Genomic DNA, 16,834 nt, shown 5'->3' with positions numbered 1-16,834 from the left:
ATACTCAAAAAAATCAGGTAACTGGATATTTATGTTAAGTATTTTAATATAGATCAGATTTTAATATAAAGCTTCAATATAAAGATTTTAATATAAATGTTCAAGATCACAAGTTAAAGTTTCAGAAATAGATTAAATTGGCTTGCGAGAGAGTTAAAATGCATTAAATGGTAGAAAGATTATTTTTCTTTTGTGTCGGTTATTATAATACATGCCACATGGAAATGTTGCTGCACCAAGAAAAGGAATTAATGTAACAAATCCTAAATACGCTCTACACAGAGTAATTTGGCACAATATTTCTTCACTGAAGGGTAAAATAATGTAAGTGTTCACAAGTGTACTATTTAATGGGAAAAAATGTTTAATAGATCTCAAGGCTATTGCTAGTTACAATTTCTTTTTAATATTGAATACTCTGCTTTCAAGGTGGGCACATTAAGTTTCTTCTTTATTGTTGTTTAAGTTAATTACATTTAAAGTTCTTCCATTAGGTAAGTAAATATTAATAAAAGCCAAAATAATTGTTCAATGTCGATTCATTCCAGGTTACTTACAGAAAAAAATAACAATTTAGCAGTACAAGCCCTGAAAATATAGAACAGTCTGTCTTCCTAATTTTCAGATTAACTATAAATAACCTTTTTCCCATCTTCAGAAAAATTTTTTTATCCACATTTATTTGAAAGTAAAGTTTTGAAGATACACAGCTTCTGAACAGAATAGCTGATCCTCTTTAGGCTCTGTTACCAGCATTCAGCCAGTTTTTTTTTCCACAGAATCTGTCTTTGCTGAACTCTAGAAGCTCTTTAGGGAAAAGATTATTTTCTTTTGTCTTTCAATTTTTGAAAGATATTTAAGAAATGGATCAGTAGACTGGTTTGGGGGAAAGAGATTTGCATTTCATTTAAAAATTATTGCAACTACAGATTTGGTTGCAAGTAGTGTAGGAGAGAATGGTGAATAAGTAGCAGTTTAGCTGAGTGACTTGGATGGTGAGTTTCAGATCTTTGTTCTGAGTTGGAACAGATCACCATTTGAATCACTGTTACCAGCAACATTCTTTGGATGTGGCTACCTTACCAGCAACGATTTTTGGATGTGGCTGCTCATTGTAAGGAATTAACTTCTTACTGGAAATTATGTCTCAAGCATTAAGAGGCCTGCCCAGTGCATGGTCTGGCAGAAGAAATGCTTTACTCAGATGCTACTTTTTTATTGTTGTCCATTACTAGATTTTTTTTCCTTGTTTGTTTTGATTTTCATTTTCAGCTGCTTCAACATTGAATGTAAGTCTGTTAGATATCCCATGCTTTTTTATGTGTTCAGCTCATAAAAACTAGGGCTTGATTTTGGTGTCTAATCACAAGTGCAATATCTATTGAGATGTCCAGGGTACCATGCTATGGCTTCCAAATCCCTATCCAGATAGGCACAGGTCTTCCATACATCCTTTATTAAGTCCCACCTCCTAGATATTTTACACAGATGTCCTTGTGTAGGTGAAGAAACCAAGTCCCCAGAGTGGGGATCAAATCAGGGTTAAGGTGTTTAGCTTGAGGTCCGTATTAATGAACTTTAGGTTCATTAATTTGGGGATTTGATTAGTGGAATTTAAACAGTCCTTCAGACAAACAGAAAAATACTTCTCCTGGGTGATCACGTAAGGTCCTTTCCAGACAATTTTGACTATATTAACTATGTCTTCAGAATAGGGCTCACACTAAACCACTTATGTGTAGACAATCCAAGTTAGTTATTTTAACCCAAGATGTATACCACTCCTTCAGACACTTCATTGACCCATATACACCATGAACCTAGATGAACTTCATATCAGAGCCTTTCCTTTTAACATGTTATATCAATATTCGTGTAGAAATGAGTGCTTCTTGCTTTGGAAAGTGATATCTGACACACACCAAGTTTGGGAACAATTTATCATCTCAGTCATTAGTACCTTGAGCATTATGACAATTACTCTGTTTCAATTTTTCTCTTACAGCCATTTCACCTGCAAGGCTGAAGTAGAGTCAGACTGTGCAATGTGTACAAGATCCATGAATAACTAGGGATCAGAACTGCTTTACAAACACCTTTTTGTAGTGTGGGTTTGATGCTTATGTCTTCAAAAATTACCCCCTTTTCTCTTTGTCTGGATGAGATTGTACATTGCCCTGATCTCCCACACATATCACACCTTCTATGAGAAACAGGGGAAAATCATCCCATAATAATTGTGCTGAATGTGACTGGACATACAAGGCTCCATTTTCCAGCTTATGCCACTGCAATCAGTGATCCTGTTTCTCAATCAGAAGGTACAGCAGTGAGGCCTAATTAGCATAGCTGTTAGCATAAACCTGTGAACTCTATCAGCTTTTTCTGTAGCTAAAATAGATGAAATATGATGAATCATCTCTCTCAAACAGAATAGTTTTGATGTGCTCAAGCACGTAGGGAGCCAAACTCTGCAAGAAAACCTGTTTGATCATCAAAATATATGACAGCCTGGGAGTACACAGAAACCAAAATTGTAAGTGCCAAAAAGGACAACAAAAAATCAGAAAGCAGTTCTGTGGTTTGAAATGACTAGCCACTAGCAAAGTATATCTACTTACTCTTTATAATTAAGGAAAAATTAGGCCTGCTGAGGACAAAATCCCAGGAGGGTAGACCCATGACCTGAAACTGTCCAATCTGCAGGAAGGTCAGGGAGTGAAAAGAAGCCCAGATAAACTTCATGATCCAGCACTTCCTTAAGGCACAGCTTGGCAGAAACAAACACATTGATCTTTTCAGTCTCTGTCTGGACTGCACCATATCTGTGAAGGGACAGGGTGGTCATATGAAAAACTGTCAAGCTAAGACACCTGGTTTCTCTCCCTCACTGCACCATCTCCCGCACAGAACATATTTTGTAATTGTTAAAACTGGATATTTCTTTGATCAAAGTGCTTTCATGTACAAATGTCCTCATTTTCCTCCTCATTGCCTTACAGCCTTACATCACAACAGGCAGACAACACAAAAGCAAGATGTTATCAGTTTTCATATTGCTAAATATTAGTTAAAACCATTCAAACATCATTCACTTTCACACTATGGTCCCCTCTCATACATCCATGAAATGGAAATGCAATATACTGCCAAAGCTGGTTTTCTTCAGATTTAACAGCAACAATTTAGACACAGCTTCTATATCCTGAAATTTCATTTGGTCAGAAGTCTAGTGAAATGATTTGCCTGTGAGCTGAGCTAGCAATGGCCAGCACAGTCATTTTGACCTTCAATCTCCTTGACGAAAGACAAAAAAGTTCATCAGGACAGAGATACTAAAAAAATTGAACTCAAACCATTTTCTATTTCATAACTGAATTTATTTACAGATAGTTCAGAAGAATTGAAAAAAACCACTGTCATCTACCTATAATTTAAACTAATATGCAAGCTGGCATGTTGGCAGTCTAGTTTAAGTGGGACTTTGAGGAACTATAGACACACAGCCATGATGTCCTAATGTGATAAGAAGACAATGAGTCAGATTGCAAGGTGCTGTTCCAAGGACTATTGTTTTTGTTTATTTTTTAATATTATGCTAAGCATGTACTGTTTATCATTTTTATATATTAAATTTCAATTCTGTTATAATTAGATTTTTCATAAAACCAACACCAGTCTCAAAAAACTTGATGTTGCAAATACACCACTGATTTTCAAAACAAATTATTATTGTTCTTTGCAATTCCTTTCTCTCTCTCTCTCTCTCTGTATATAAATATATAAATGTGTGTGTGTGTGTGTGTGTGTGTTTGTGTGTGTTTAAGTGATGACAGAAAGTGGACTGAATTCTAGAAGTGATATATATATTAGACCCTCTCAGGAAGACCAAAAACTGCCTCTGACATAGAAACTACATCTCTGGTCAATTCATGTTGATTTAGTCTTTCAATGAAAGGGCCAAAATATAATTTCTCATAAGGAGAACAGTAGATATTAGCAACTATTTGGTCATACATTTTCAAATTCATTCATGTAATAAATGTGACTATTTCCATTTAAAAAATATAACATATGCATGTTATTTTGTGTTGTATTACAGCTGTTTGTGCTGAAAAAGCAAAAAGATATATGGATAATAAAATCTATTAAAATAACTACTCAGATAATTTATCTGTATTTTCAAAAGGAAACAATGATACTAGGTATTTTCCCTGAGGCTTCAATGGAAGTCTCACACAAGGGTTGAAAAAAGGAGCAAATCTTGCAAGGGAAACCTGATTATAGTGAATTGTCATTTGGAAGGATGATGAAAGCACAGCTTTAGTATTCATCTTTGTTATGACGAATGAAAGCAGCTAAAAATCATATGTATCAGTCATCAAAATCTTTCTGTCAGAAACTGGGATATTTAAAATCTCCTAGTGCATAAATAGGCTAAAACTGAAGCTTGAAAATATGAAAAGTTGGGCTCATTTAAGTTAATACTGTAAGGAGGTACCATTAGAAGTGGACAGGGAGCTGATTTCGTACTGAAGAGCTGGGGGAAATTGCTTTCTTCTTCATTGTTCTGTTACCTCCTGGTTATGACCTTAAGCAAATCACTTCAGCTTTCAAGTTCCCTGGCCTCTCCCTTATGGGAGGGAAATATTCAGATGATTTAGCTTGATGTACCTTTTCAAAGTGAATGAATAATTTTAAATTTTTTCGTCCAGAAAGATTAAATTTGAAACATAGTTCTTTGATTTTTAAAAAAAGTTATATGATAAGATTGCCCTTAACATGATCATTTAAAATAAATACTAGAATACTGGACCACATTTCCCAGAGAGGTGGCAAATGCCCCATCCCTAGAAAAATTTTAGTTATATGGGGCTCTAAGCAACTTTATCTAGTTGAAGATGTCCCTGCTTGTTGCAAGGGGGTTGGATTAGAACACCTTTAAAGATTATTTAGAATCAAACTTATTCTATGATTCTAAATTTTCCATGATCAGAGTGTAAAGAACTTCTCCAGTCTGTCATAGTTGCTTTCACTTGTCCTTCAGCTGGGTTACCCCATCCCTCACTTATGACAGCACTTGCAAGAACTATCTTGATGGTCATCCAGCTTTGCAATGAAACTGTTGAGGGAGCAGAGCTGAATGATGACTCTCTGGGGACTGCATACAGGACAGAGTCTCAGAAGAACTGAATTAGATTGGTTTGAACTGCCATGGTTAAATTTAATCTGCTCTTTTATCATCCATAGAAAGTTACCATGATCTATGTGTCCAAGGAAGACTAAAATTATATGCACATCTTCACAATTGTCATTTGTAAGCAGCAAATTCACAAGTTTGTTCTGTGATCCTCTGACAAGTGCCAGCTGGAGGGAGATTCTTGTCTTAGACTGGAAAATATCTGCCACAAACAGCCATATCATACATAACACCAACTCAAAACATTTTTAACAGCTTGTTCTCTTTGTTGGTTTGTCATAACTCACACATTTATTTTCAGCTGGGGATTCTGAACACTACAAAACAAAGATTATGGGAGCAAATAAAAGTTTATGAAGTTCACACATGTCCACATATAAACAAAAGTATCTTCACCTCCTGCTAGAAAAACTGTTCAGAAAACTGGTTTTCATTTAATCATAAAATAATATATTTCTAACTTTTGGTCTGGTTACATTTTTAAACACTTTTTTCTTTCATTTCAACATCAGAATACCCTTAAAATGTTGATCTTGTTGATAAGTAATTCTTTCAATTCCATTCCTAATGATTGTTTCTTTTTTCTAAGTTTTAGTGCTTTCACATCTCTGTTTGGAAAATGTTTAAACAAAATTCAAAAAGCAAACACATTACTCAGGTTACCATTATGCTTTTGGTAAAATTTTATTCAGAGGTTGTGAAACAAGGGACTCAGCTTATGCTATCAAGCCTACCAATTTTTAGTACTCTGTAATATCTAATATCTAGGGCACAAAGTTGTAAATCCCTACCCTAATTTATTTCTTCATACTTATTGTTCCACTACAACTGTAGCTATTACTACTTGTATTTTCCTTAAAATAGAATTTTACACAAAGATTTTGATTTTAGAAATGTTTTTCCCCCCAACCTCTCCATTAGTGGTTAATGTACATTTATGTATTGCAAGGTAGATTTTGTTTTGGATTCAATGAAGTAGAATTTTTTCAAAATTGTTTTTATTTTATTTTACCCACAGCACATTCCCTGTTCCTTGTGTTATGCACAAGTAATCTAATTAAACCAATCCCTTAGTAAAAATAATAAAATACATGAGTAAAAATTTCAGGGCATTCATGAATTGAATGTGAACTTCTATTATGGACCTGAAACCCAACCAATTCTTGCTACATGACTTCTTTTATACTTGGTTAACTGAATCAGGTTGACAATGCTAAGCCAAGAACAGGTCTTTTTTGCAGTGTCAGTGGTATTTCTTACATTAGAAAGAGAAAATGCCATGCTACACGTCTAAGAAGCACAGTTCAAACCTACCATAACTTAAAGACAGAAGACTTATGCAAAATGTAGCATAAGTTATTTTGTATAAATTATTTTACTTGGTAGGCCTGTGCATCAGAGTAATAAGTAAATTCCATTATTCATAAACTAGATGCCATGTATTATGTGTATGAAATCACACACAAAATCCCAACCACATTACAGTAATGAAGTAGTTTGAGCTGTACAGTATAACAAGACAAGAGATGTTTGAAAAGTTTTAAGTCAATATCATAATCAATGCCAACACGCACCAGCAGAGATTCCAGAGTAAGTGCCTTATACCACGGGGACATTTTCTAGGTAGGCCATATCATGGGAACCTTTTCCAGGTAGGCCAAACTGATGTCCATCCTGCTCCTTGGTAGTCAGTATATTCATATTCTTCCCTGGCGGCAATTGTGTCTGACAAAAGTGACTGTTTTCAAATGTTTATGTGAGCGTATCCAACTCTTGTGACATATACATTAGGTGAAGATCTTTCAGATGTTCACACCCAAACTACCAGCTAAGTTTTGTTCTCTCTATTCCCCTGTCTGGCTCTAATCTTTGTAATCCTTCCCTGTTCAATGCACAGGTTCCAATAAAACTTTGTGTTAAATAGCAAACAGACTTTTTTTTTTTTTTTTTTTTTTTTTTTTTTTTTTTTTGATCAGTAGAATTTAATGAATAATGGAAATAAATTACTTTGATGAGCATCATAGTCTGTCTCATACAATGGCAGAAACCCTGGGTTTGGTATTCATTCAGTTGGTATATTTATGCAAATAAATATTATTTTAATGGTGTTTTATTTGTAAAGATCTCCATGAGATCTGTTACTCTAATATGTTCATCACACATTGTGCTCTTTTTCCTAGGAGCAAAGCAAAATACATATTTAGACATGGAGCTAGAATCCCCTCCCACACAATCTACTCCCAAAAGCTCAAGTGAATCACTGTTCTTTCAAGAGTGAAATAATTGAACAGCCCGAATTGCATATTCATTTTTTTCCTCAAGGCACAACTTGCTAACAGCAAGTTCCTGGGTTTAAATCTCAGTCCTCCTGGAATATTAACAGCTACTTCAAGTTTTTCTTAGAAATGAAAAAGATCAATATCTAAGCGGCAGAAGCATGGTGATACAGATCATGTACAAAATAAAGACACTAAAATAATGAATGTTGAATGCACTGTTTGGCGTCAATGAAAAAATTGAAAGCAATTTCTAAATCCTATTGGGTCCAAGTACTGTGAGAAATTAAAGTATATGATTTAATGTCTTCTTCATTGACTCAGCAAATATGAAAACTATTTGAACTGTGGCCTGTATTTGAACAATGGTGACCAAACTGTTGCAATAGTAGTCAATCTATTGCAAGTGTCTGTGAACATTATCAGAAATGAAGCATGAACTTTATTTGCAGTCATACTATTTGGGCACTGACATTCATTATAGAAAAGTGATTTGGATTTCCATGCCATTTGGTAAAAATGTCTAAAACAATCCAAAAGTGTTCTTTACATAGTGCATTAGCTTCTTTCACCCCAAAATAATTTTTGGGAGTATTACTGGAAATGATAACTGCATTGCAATGAATGTCTTTTTTTTTTTTTTAAAGTTTTGGGTGAAATAATTAATAATAGCATTTTCCTGTTGAAATATTTATCCAAATTATATGGACCAACATTTTACAGATGTAAAAATAAGTCCCTTTCATGGATTTAAAAAATTATTGCTACACACCTTGAATAAATTAAAATAAAAATACTGATCCATTTATGAGCTTTTTAACACCTCAAGTAATGCTACTGAAAAGTGCATCCAAGCCTATTCATAGCTTTTATCCTTACAGAATATTTCATAAGTTTTTAAATTTATGGTCTTACAAATATTTTCTTCCTTATATATGTCTGTCTGTTTATCTATCTATCTATCTATCTATCTATCTATCTATCTATCATCTCCTTACTTGTCCTTCATATAGTGATGTCCACCTCCTCTTTTAGCCAACCACCAAGGAAATTTTTTTTAATAACGAAAAGAATTTAAGTCTAAATAGAAATAAATAAAATCAAAACATTTTCTTTCTGCTGTCTTCACTCTCCCTGAGAGGTTGAGGAAACTGGTTGAGGCAGTTTTTATTTCTTTTGCTTACAGTATTACTCATACACTATATATTCTTGTCCCACTCCCTTTCTAACAAATAACTGCGTTCTATGAAAACAGTAGTTAATATGTCCAGGTGTGTATGATTTGTTGAGAGCAGCCTCAGGGTGTTGGCAGGTGAGTACCTGGACATTACCCAGCAATGTAGCCCTACAAAGTCAATTGTGTCATGGGCAACTTCAAAAGAAATGTGACCAGAAGGTTAAGGAAGGTGATTGTCCTCTCTGTTCTGCTCTCGTGACTTCCCACCAGGAGTACTGTGATCAGTTCTGGAGCTCCCAAGACAAGAAGGTTGTGGACCTGTTGGAATAGGTTAAGAGAAGGACCTGTAAGTGGATCAGAGGTCTGGAGCACCTCCCCCATGAGAACAGGCTGAGAGAGGTGGGGTTGTTCAAGGCTGAAGAAGAGAGGGCTGTGGGAAGATCTTATAACAACTTCCACTACCTAAAGGGGGCCTAACAAAGCTGGAGAGGGACTTTTTACAAAGATGTGTGGAGATAGGACAAGGGGGAATGTTTTTAACTGTAAGAGGATACTGATATTAGATATTAGGAAGAAATTCTTGACTGTGATAGCAGTGTCCAGACAAACTGTGGATGCCCCATCCCTGGTGCATGTGGCTTTGAGCAACCTCATCCACTGGAATGTGTCCCTGAGCATGGCAGGGAGGTTAGAATGAGATGATATTTTAGTTCCCTGCCTGTGCAAACCATCTTATGTTTCTAGGGCATTCTTCGTGTATGAGAACAGAAGTAAAGACACAATGGGGAGAATCCAAATCATTTAAGTCAAATTATTTTAATCCAGAACCATTTATTACCCATCTCAAAGAGTCAATTTCAGAAAAAAAATGAAGAAAATGGACAACTGAACTCTCCAAAATCCTGTTTCCAAAGCAGAAATCACTTGGAGTTGGCTATTAAGAGAAAACAAGCAGCTGGAAGCTGCCTAAATCCAGAATCCCCTAAAACAAACATTGACAGTGAGTGCACTTTGGCCAACTGAATCTTCTGTGCGGCTCAACTGCATGCATTTTTGTCGTGAAGGACAGGTGAGTGGTCAGCTACAGACATGGGTCCAGAAAAAGTTCTTGCTTTCTGTGAGGATGAAAATGAAAGTCGAGGTATTGAGAAAGCAAACAAAAAATACATGAATCTGCATGTGGACAAAACAACTATTATGTGCAGCAGAATTAAAGGTTCCATTTAAATGAATGTATTTTTTCTGGTCACCATTTTTTCATTCACTGATTATCCAACATCGTCACATATTTTCCACTGCATGATGTGGAAACTTACTTGTTTTCCTCCCAGAATCTATTTTATAATTATTCTTCTGTGTTCTTTGGTCTTAGATTTATGGCTAAAGAATTTTCTTTCAAATGAAGTTGATACTATTGTGGAGACCAACGCTACTACATTTAGAATTATTTCTGTGCATCAGACTGTGAATAATTATCTTAACATCTAAAAATACTGGAAAAAAAGGAAGTTTTCTTTTTTCGTATTGCTGACCATTAGGTCAGCAATGCAGGATTGTCTGTAAAAACTGAAACCTAAAAGAGCAAGTTTGTCTGTGGAATGTTTTCTTAGAGATTTATGTTTTCTTCAGGGATGTTGTCTTGGTTTAGATAGACAGGTATCTGCCAGGGAGGGCTGGAGTCTCCCTTAAAATGTAAGCCCCTCCCCCCCTTTTCCAAATTATCATAAAATTGCTATTAAAAGGCTGTCAGGCAAAGATTTTGGGAATAGGTATAGCAGTTCTTTACTAGGGATATAAAAACACAGATGTTGTAGTACAGAAGAATAAGCAAACAAATAAACAAACAAGAAATCCTAGAAAACCCTGACAGAGTCAGAAATACAGCCTGACACCCTGTTGGTCAGGGTGTTGGAAGCAGTCCAAAGTAAGCCCTCCTGGAGTGGCAGATGTGGTTCTGTTGGAGTAGAGATGGTCCCATTGAAGAAAAAACGGTCCAGTAATGGTGAGATGGGTCCAGTCTTCCTCCAGGGATCCGGTGGAAAAACTGGATACCTAGTGGGACTGTGGCTCCTTTTTATCTAGGTTAAGATGGTTTGGCTCCTCCTCCCTGTGTGGAGCAGCTTACAGTAGTGCACTGTAATGTGTAATGTCATTGATGAGCTCTTAATGGTCCATTAGCAGAAGACATTCCCATGGAAGTAGTGAAACAATGAAGAGAGATGAGTAGCACTTCACCATCTGATAAGGGACACTGACCCATTTGAGCAAAGATAAGCAATTCTGCTCCACCCAGATGGAATAGAATAATATGCTCTTTAAAAAACCCATGACAGAAGTTTGAAGAGGTTACTTCTTTACTGATAGTTTTGTGAATTTACTCTGAAAAATTTATTCTGGTTTACTCAGCTTATTCCTTTAATGTATTCCACACAACCACTGTTGCTACTAGAAACACATTTTCTTTCTTTGTGTAGTATGGAAGTCTTCTAATTAAAAAGCTGCCTACCCAAGATATTTAACACATGGTTTCCTTAAAAAAAAAAAAAGGGGGGGGAAAGCAAAAATAGAATAAAAGCAGCATTCTCTTGTAAACAAAAGGCATAATCATGATGGCACTGCATATTAACAGGCCATGTGCTAACTGATGTGGGTTATTTCTTTCACTAAATGAGAAATCTGCACAGGTGAAAGAATTTGAGGACCACTAAACACTGGATTTTTTTCATCATACAAAACCACCTGCATTTCCGCAGTTTAATCTAATCAACTGTAAAAAATTCACAGTGTTCAACAGACCTGAAATATTCTAATCTCTTACTCATGATGTAATGGTCTAATGCCTGTGTGTTGGGCTGCAGCATGAAGCGTCATTGGGAAAAGATCCCAGACTGTTTAATGCAGAAGTCTCCTCCCATTTTTTACACTATGTCCAAAAATACCAAATAGTTACTATGAATAAGCATTTTCTTATTCTAGATTTATATTTGTCAGAGGTAAGCAGCCCTCAAAACTATGCAGAAAAAATATCATAATAAAAAATTAAAGAAAACTCAAACCAGAAGGTTCAGAGTAAAATACACATTTTGACATTCAGTTTTCTTACTTTAGAACAAGGAGCATTAATTTAGAACAAAGAGCATTTCCAGAGTGATTACTGCAGAATTTGAGAATTGTGAGAATATGTGACGTACTGTCAGCTCACTTATAATGCGTTCATGAAGTGAGAATCTGTTATTTTTTAAGGGGTCAGCTATGCTCTGTCAGAACACTCAGGGATGAGAACAACACATACTTCTATTAGGCCAACATCAGTGTAATTATGTATGCTGGCTACCGACACCAGGAAAAGAATTTCTGCATGTTGTTTTGGAAGACACTATCAAAAATTTCCTGATCTTTCTGCTCCCATTTTTTATCTCTCAGCAAAATTTCCTATTTAAAACTTAGGAATAAAACTTGGCGTTTCCCTCAGAAAGAAGCAAGAATCTCCATCCATTCCCATAAATCTGCCTCCAAAGAAAGCAATATTATTAAGATTAGGAGGTTCTAATTGAAATTGTTCAGGTCTGTATGGTAAAAGTAGACATTGCTCCAGTTAGCAATGAGGACCAGGGTTGCATGTAGGAATGATTAAGTGAATAATACGAAAGAAATAACTAGAATTGAGTCCTCCATTTTTGTTTTTAGGTATTATGACAAATCAATTTACTGTAAGACACATAAAGCAGTAGATATGGTAAAAGAATATAGTTATACAGCTTGAAACATTAGGGGTTTGAAATTAGAATCCAAGGATCTAACTGCTAGGGGGAAAAGAGTAAGTATCTATTGCAAAATACCTTCATCTTCAGCTAAAATTAGTTTTTATTTGAAACTGGGTAAGACTGTGTATCACTTTAAGTAATCTACCTTAGCTGTTGAATGGTAACTTGCTAGACCACACCAGTTTGGGCATGTATATAAACTCACAGCAACTTCAAAGTTGGTATGAAGAAAAAACTTTTCCCCAAAGGTAAATAAATGTAGATTATTAGGATTTCTGATGTTTACGTCTATCTGTCTTCAAGAAGCTGGGGTCCAAATGTGAAATTTGAAAAGAATCTCTGTCCTTCTATGTCATAATTGTATCAGACCTGGACCCATAGAAGAACATGAAGGTCATTTAAGGTGACTCATGCATTTCCTGTTCAACAGGAGAACAGAAAGCTGCTGAAATGGAGTAACCACTACATAAGTTTCTGAATATTTGGTTGACATCAGACATCAAAGAGATTTTTCATATATGATGCCTTCATTTCTGGAAAAGCTTAAAAGTGCTGATGTTCGAATCTGTTGCTTTTTTCTTTCTTAGCTGCTTATTTGACATTTTTCTTTGTTACTCAAAGACATCTATATCATTTTTAGTGGAATACCTTAAAAAACTTTTTTTTTTTTTTTTTTTTTTTTTTTTTTTTTTTTTTTTTTTTTTTTTTTTTTTCCAGACTCTAACTATTTATTTCCTTTTAAACATCTGGCAGGGTTCAACAGCATTACTACATCAGTGCCAAAGTCAAACCTCTTACAATTATTTTAAGCTGCAGAGAGCTTTGAAATTCTGACAATGGCAAATTGCAGCTTATGGAAGGTTAGAAGAGGGGAGAAGACAAAAGAAAAGTAGAAGAGTGCAGAGTGCTAGTCAGCAGAAGATATAAAAAGAAAAGTGAAACCTTTTGACAAGCAAAAAAACTCCCGAGAGTAACAGAGTGAGAATAAGCAAGAAATTTTCCTTTTATTTCCTTTTGAGCACTGCCCAGGGGAAGTGCTTTGATGCAGAAAAAATGTGTAGATATCTAAAGATGTGCTGTCCTTAAAGGCACTGTAAACAGGGTGAATGAGCACCTGTGTAACCCAGAATATTAAACTGAATTCTGTAATTTTCTTTTTTTTTTTTTTGGTCTTGTTTTGACTAACTCCTACAGTTACTTTTTATGTTTGCTAAATTATTTGAGTGCTGATTTTCCATTTACACATTTGCCAAGTGATTCCATTTTCTTGCTCCTGCATTCTGAGACCAGGGCCTTTTGGGACCATGAATGATGTCAGACCGCTGTGCACCCTGTTCTGGGATGTTCTGTCCTGTGTGCACTGAGGTGATGGGAGCAGGAGAGAACAGAAAATCAAACTGAAGTAGCAAGATGGGATAGGGCTGCTGGGCAGAGTGTGCGGCATGTGTGCAGGGTGCAGAACTTGCTGAATGCTGCCATAGCACAGCGGTCAGGGCCAGGCTGTGTTTCCAGCAGCTGTTTGGACTGAGCAGGTTTACTTCTGAGAAACTGTCACCAATGAACACTTGACCTGTGGCATCCTTTCAAAATATCACACGGTGTTTCCATTAGGAATTTTTCAGAATTTCTAGAAGTAGAAGTATGTATGGTCTTGATTGTATTCAGCTACTGTAAATTCTAGATTAATGTCTTTAGCTATGTTCCAAACCTGCTTCCACATTTTTTCCCCAAAGGCTCTGTAGATGTATCTAATATTTAACCTTAGAATCAGCTACTAAATCAAGAGGAAGGATGTCACGATGAATTTCAGAGAATCAGAATCCTGCTCAAATTGTCTAAAGTATAAAAACTTGCTGCATGCCTTTGAAAGTCCATTTAATCTCTTAGGATGTTGATATTCCAAACAAATATGCTACCTTCAGGTTTTTTTGTCTTACTGCTCAGTCAGTTACTTTGATGTTCTGGTGCTTAGGAGCATAAAAAACTTTAGGAAAAACTGTACCATTGCTAAGAATATAAGTATCTTCCACAAGCATTTAAAAATCCTCTTTTCAAGGTAAGATTGATAGGTAAATACCATATACTCTGAATGGCATTCCAAGGAATGAGATTCTCATAGGAAGCATAACAAGGAAAACATCCCCTTAGCAATATATTACTAGCTGTTTTGCAATTCATGACTAGTCAGTTCAGTTGCATTTATGTATTTCAATATATAGTAGAGCTAATAATATTAGACACATTGCACTTGGCAGTTTCCTGGACTGAATAATAGAATTGAAAATGAAGTTTAGATTTTCTGGTTAACTTCAGAACAGAAGTATTTTGTTTAAATCAGATTTGACTGTAGTTGTACCAAAACCCCATGAAGTTGAAAACCAAACTACCACAGTCCATATTATTTTAGATGCACTGCTTTTATGTCCCTAATAAGATGGCCTGATGGCCTAATGTCCCTCTTTCATATTTATGTGGATGCCAAAAGAGCCTTTCCTTCGAGTTGGGGTGCTTTTTGAACAACTTTTCTGTCATGTTTTCTGTTAACCCATATGTATATTCATATATACTTGATTTGTATTGATTAGATGTTATTTTATTATACTACGTGCTTGTTCATTAATTGGATACTGTTCAGAGAACAATTCTTGAAATCAGATGTTTTCAAATTGATATTTATACAATTAAATGTAATAAATATATTATCAGTAGAAAAAATAGGTCATCATTTGGTACAGTTCAGGTTTAGCGTCACATTTGAAGTGGGTTCTACATTCCCATGAGTAAAAAATATGAACTGTACAAGTATCATCTTTCAAAACAGCATTTGGATTTTGGGTTTACTGCTAATATTTGTTATATTTTTAAAGAAGTACTAGCTATTTATGCGGTATTTAAACCTACAAACATTATGAGGAAGGGCTTTTTCTACTAAAGACAGTGATCCAAATTACTGTCTGATCTTGCAGATAGGGTGAAATGAATTTAAATAATTTTCATTAATGTTGAAGGACTATTTTTTGAAAAAAGTTTTGCAAATTTTCAGAATCCTAGATACAGTCTAACCTGCTTCTATAACAACTATTCATTTGAAAAATATTTCTACAAACTTATATAAGTTTGAAAACTTACAATTTTTTTCAATGGGATTTCTTGTGATGAGTTCAATACTATTATGTAGAAAATTATGGACTTCTTTCCGAATGAAGTGAGAAGCATTTTTCTTTTTGGTTGGTTACATATTACACTTGCTGAACAAAATATTATAGAGGAAAAACTACTAGAAGGCTATAAAGCATCACAAACATACAGCTGACTTGTGGAACTGAAAACTGATCACTGTCTAACTTGAGGGAAGCTCTTATGGTCTTCTGGTTATAAACAAGTCAAATAAAAAGGTTGCTGGGATTTCCAAGACTCTCCACTTCTTTGTAGGCTCAGTTAAGACAGTTTCATGCTCTTCAGGTCGAAGAAGAATATTGATATTCACCTTATGTAACATTTTTCAAGCATTAAATGAATGCTGCCTTCAAAGCAGATAACGCTCTGTTGATTCCTATTTAGAAAAATGTTTCATTGTCTTATTCTTCTACATTGTTCTCCTTATGACTTCCAATCTCTGTTTATTCATAGACAGTTTGTTTTCACCTACTCCTGTGCTACTGCTGCCCTTTAGTTTAACTAGTTGTTTACACTGCCTGATGTTTTTCTGCTTGATTTTCTAACAAGTCTTGGCACTTGCTGAAGAAGCAGAGTGCTTTCAGTTGCATTTTGCGTTACACATTGTAAAAGTTGTCCTTCTTTTGGATCTCCTTTCACATTTCTCTATTTTAAATTAGATTTACAAAGAGTGGAAAGAACTGAAATGTAAATCATTGTTATACTCATGTGATCATTACTATGTTTTGAAATCTTGGCACTGTACAAGGATAGTTACAGAGATCTGCAAGATGATGATGAGAGTCTGCCATGCAGAATGTCGACTAAATGTTCTACCTGTTCAGGCCAAGCAGAAGATGCACTTGTCAAATGGTATTCATGTGATTTGAGTCCATCTGCAAGAAGAAAAACTGCATGTGAAATACAGCTACTCTGATGTAGAGTAATAGGCCTCCCACAGGAGAAAGTCAGATTGTGATCAACCACATGACAATTTCCATATTTTTAATTTGGAAATATACAGAAGATGGAAGCTATATAGCATACAAGAATATATGTGCTTAAGTACTTCGTGTAAATATTTAATAAAAAGCTTTGCATAAAACAGAAGCTTATGATTAGATAGACCAAGGTTTTGACTACTAGCCAGCAATTTTAAAGCTGTCAGACATAATTTTGCACTTCCTAAAGATGATTCACTTAGGTTCTGTTCAAGTTTCCATACAGAATGTAAAGAAAACAGACAAATTTAATTGGAATC

Source organism: Chamaea fasciata, unplaced genomic scaffold, assembly GCF_029207755.1.
Source record: "Chamaea fasciata isolate MVZ Bird 193981 ecotype frontalis unplaced genomic scaffold, bChaFas1.0.hap1 SCAF_5, whole genome shotgun sequence".
In the NCBI taxonomy this organism is placed as follows: domain Eukaryota; kingdom Metazoa; phylum Chordata; class Aves; order Passeriformes; family Sylviidae; genus Chamaea; species Chamaea fasciata.
This window is presented reverse-complemented; position numbering follows the sequence as displayed.